The sequence below is a fragment of the Anomaloglossus baeobatrachus genome, unplaced genomic scaffold, assembly GCF_048569485.1.
Source record: "Anomaloglossus baeobatrachus isolate aAnoBae1 unplaced genomic scaffold, aAnoBae1.hap1 Scaffold_125, whole genome shotgun sequence".
NCBI classification, from domain to species: Eukaryota; Metazoa; Chordata; class Amphibia; order Anura; family Aromobatidae; genus Anomaloglossus; species Anomaloglossus baeobatrachus.
The window spans coordinates 438,681-443,072 of record NW_027441895.1 but is presented as its reverse complement, the minus strand read 5'-3'; positions in this window follow the sequence as shown (position 1 = coordinate 443,072).

Genomic DNA, 4,392 nt, shown 5'->3' with positions numbered 1-4,392 from the left:
GAAAAGTTGAACAAGGCACTCAAGCCTGTTGCTGTATCCGGCTTCTGGTGCTGATAAGTGCTGGCCCATAGGCAAGTGGGCAGGCTCATCAAATCACTCTCCCGCTGTAGTAGACAGGTGCCTACAGAAACACTGGCACACAGGATAGAGTGTACATTCTGGCAAGACTAGCGCACCGGATGGTGGGTAGGTGCATAGAGAAACACTGGATAGTGTATACTGGCACCCTGGAAGATGGACCGACATATAGAGACACTGGCACACGAGCAAGTGGACAGGTCTATGGAACTGTCAATCTGGATGGTGGACAGGTTGACAGAAAAGGTTATAGCACACTAAAACTGACAGGTGCAAGAAGAAACCTGACCCCCTAAACAGTGGGAGGGTTCACACAACACTATTACGGTGGTGTAGACAGGTGCGCATAAAAACCTAGTTACACTGAGTAGTGTAAGGGCTCGTGGAAAACACTGGTACACCAGAGTAAACAAATGCACGTAGAAACACTGGCCCACGGAATAGCGGGCAGGGTCCCCAAAGCACCTGGGTATTGGAGCACACAGGCATGACGCAGACATTGGCACTCTGGATAGTGGACAGGTACAGGGAAACGCTGGCACACGGGAGTAGGTCAGTGCATATAGAAACGCTGGCCCACTGGATAGTGGACAAGTACGAGGAAACACTAGCACACCGAAGAGGACTAGTACCTAAAGAACACTGGAACACTGGTGGCACTTGCACACTGGTGAAGACTGGTGTAGAGAGAAAGGCACCTACGGACTGTAACAGACAGGTAGCACGTAGAGACACTGACACGTAGGCTAGAGGATAGGCACATGGAAACACAGGGCGTAAACCTGGAACACACTGGAAGGCTGACAGGTTCACGGAGACACTGGAGCGTTCACGGAAAGGGCCATGTCATGGACCGCTGGGCAAGCAGCGTGTGTAGCGAAATATGGGTTTCTGACTGCTGGGTAGAGCGCCATAATCTATCCGTAACGTGACGGATAATCGGGCGCAAGAGCGATACTCTGGGAAGATTTAGAGTGCTGTAGAGACGTCCGTGATTAGAGCCACAGGCGTATAATACAGCTGGACACATAGGATCAGTGATTAGTGTTACAGGCGTATAATACCTGGGAGACAGAATGGCAAACTGACAGTGAACGCCCAGAATTCAGGAGCACATCTGTGCTAGGCAAGATGTGAGGAGAATGTCTGTGAATGTACATCACAAAAACAGGAGACAAAAAAATTGTGCGACATTCGGCTTCTTCCCAAAGCAGTACCATAGTGAATAGGCCTGCCCCTTCACAACCAGTACCATAGTGAATGGGCCTGCATCCTCACAAACCGTACCACAGTGAGTGGGCCTGCCACTTCCCAAACAGTACCATAGGGAATGGGCCTGCTTCCTCACAACCAGTACCATATTGAATGGACTTGTTTCTTCACAAATAGCACCACAGTGAATGGGCCTGCATGTTCAGAGACAACAATACCCTGGGAATGAGCCCTGAGAGAGATGACAGCCTGATGCCCGGGGCGCTGACTGACACTGAAGTCTGGGGAGCAGTGGACTAAACCCTGCCAGTGAGGGTGCGCTGGGGCCAACACTGCCTGCGGGTGGGCGCTATGTCGCAAACTTGCGGCGGTTCTGGGAAGGGGGGGACGCAGCGGCGCTAGGAGCGCTGACCCGGTCGGTGGATCGGGCCTGGTGGCGGCGCTGGCAGCGCTTACCCGGGTGTAGGCACAGGCGCGGCGGCGGCGATAGCGGCGCTTACCCGGTCGGAGGCTCGGGTCCTGAGGCGGCTGCAGAGTCGACCTACCCGGGCGGGGAGTATCGGGCCTCGCGGCGGCAGCAGCGTCGCTTACCCGGAGGGAGGGGCCTGGTCCAGTGGAGGCACAGGAATGACGCGTGCCGGGGATTGGCGCCCGGAAATGACGACAGACACCGGGAGAGGACTGGGACCGCGCGAGAAAAAAGAGGCGGAAGATTTGAAAAGCCCACGCGCGCGGACAGAATTCTGGCTGGGGGCGTGGCCTGGAGAGGCGCGCGGACACTGAGGGGGCCGCAATGGAGCCGGGGCCTAAATTTTAAAAGTGGGCCACCGGAGGGGACGCCGGGCCGCAATGGAGCCGGGGGATAAATTTGAAAGTGGGCCACCGGAGGGGACGCCGGGCCGCAATGGAGCCGGGGGCTAAATTCTAAGGTAGGTCGCCGAAGCCAACTACAGAGGGGCCTGTGGAGGGGGCTCTAAGGGAGATGTAGGACCCCCTGACCCAAGTGGAGAAGGGGCTGTGGGGTTTCTATACCCGGGATCCCTCCCCATAACCCGGGACGGGGAAGAGGAGGGGGGAGTGAGTACTTATCGGAGGTCCCGGCTTGTCTTGAGGTGATCCTGGACCCATCCTGGAAGGCGAGCGAAGACATCTCGACGGTCGTCCCGGGCATAGTCGAGGGGAGACCGGAAGGGTACCTCTCCATCCTGGGTACGGTCTTCGTCCTCCTACCCCACAATCAGGCTCGGAAGCGAGAGAGTTTGGGGAGGGGGGCAAGGACCATCCACCTGTCCCTCTGTGCGGATGCCCCCCAAACCGTCTTGAAAGTGTTAGGGGGGTAGGGTCCTGCCAGACAGACACGGAGGACAACGGAAGTGGCGGACGGACCCCACTTCTGTGCGACCGGTCTCTATGTGGGAGAGCAGGGTGAGCGATTACACCCTGTCGCCCGACGAGCTGTGTCTGAAAAACAAAGGGAAAACATTAATAAAACACAACAATACAAACCTGAGGGGCTGAGAGCAGCCCCTGCGTGTCCAACCTCCTCGGACACTAAGCAAAAACTGATCTCCTCAGCTCCAGTCAGTGGGTGTATACTATGTGGGAGGAGCCAACTTTCTTATTTGCATAGTGTCACCTCCTAGTCCCAGCAGCATACACCCATGGTTTCCTGTGTCCTCCAATGAAGCGATAGAGAAAGATAGATTTTCAGCGTAGTTTCTCCTTGATGGAAAATGAACCTTGAAATGGTAGCCTCATTTTAACCAAAACCTGGTATTAATAATTGGACAATTTGAAGGACATGGCATTTGATTTACGAGTAATGCAACAACCTTTTCCCAGTTGATCAGTTTTAGACATCCTTAGACATCCTTAAAATTATTAAAATTATCATTAGTGATGACTAGATATGGGCGAATGCTAAAATATTCGGGTTCGGATTGTTCAAATCCAATAATTTGTACATTTGTGTATTCATACCGAATAACGAACCCAATCCAAGTCAATGGGAAACTCGAATAATTTTCCAGAGGACCTTAGAAATAGGCCTGCGAGGGCTGTAAAAATATTGCAATGGATGGAAAATTGTTGAAACTGAATGGCAACAGCATGCGGAAGATGCCTGAATGTATTTCTGACTCACATTTTATTTCTGAGAGTAATTTTGCCAAAGTATTACGCCACATTTATGGATAGTAGTGGTCACTCAGTTCAATGAGGTCACCTGAGGTCAGGTTACCTGCGATCATAGGTGGATGACAATGGGCAGCTCCAGCTGTGACCGCAAATAAGCTAAGTTACGTCACCACACATCGCTGTGACTCATTCTCTGCCTTAAGATCACAGCGGGTGGTCATATTCTATGCCCACGCGCTGTCACTTCAGATGTAGCAGAGCTGGAATCGATATGGGACCTCGTGTGGATTACATCAGACCTGGGTGTTTTTGGGCTTATTAAAGGAGTGAAAGAGGGTGTTGTTTTTATCTTATTTCTTCGGCGCTCCATTGGGAGACCCAGACGATTGGGTGTATAGCACTGCCTCCGGAGGCCACACAAAGCATTACACTAAAAAGTGTAAGGCCCCTCCCCTTCTGGCTATACACCCCCCGTGGGATCACGGGCTGCTCAGTTTTCAAGCTTTGTGCGAAGGAGGTCAGACATCCACGCATAGCTCCACTGTTTAGTCAGCAGTAGCTGCTGACTATATCGGATGGAAGAAAAGAGGGCCCATACTAGGGCCCCCAGCATGCTCCCTTCTCACCCCATTCCTATTGGCGGTGTTTGTTAAGGTTGAGGTACCCATTGTGGGTACGGAGGCTGGAGCCCACATGCTGCTTTCCTTCCCCATCCCCCTGAGGGGCTCTGAGGAAGTGGGATCTTACCGGCCCCCAAGCCCTGAGGCCGGGCTCCATCCACAGACCCGTAGAACCTGCTGGATACGGAGCTGGGTACCGTTCAGGGACAAGGCCCTGCAACATTCAGGTACTCTGTGTCCCCGTATGGACAGGCCGCGCACACTCCAGGCTTGCTGGGTGTGCTAGTGCGCCGGGGACAGTAGCGCTGCGCGCTGGGGTTACGGTCACTGCAGTTTTCTCTGAGGG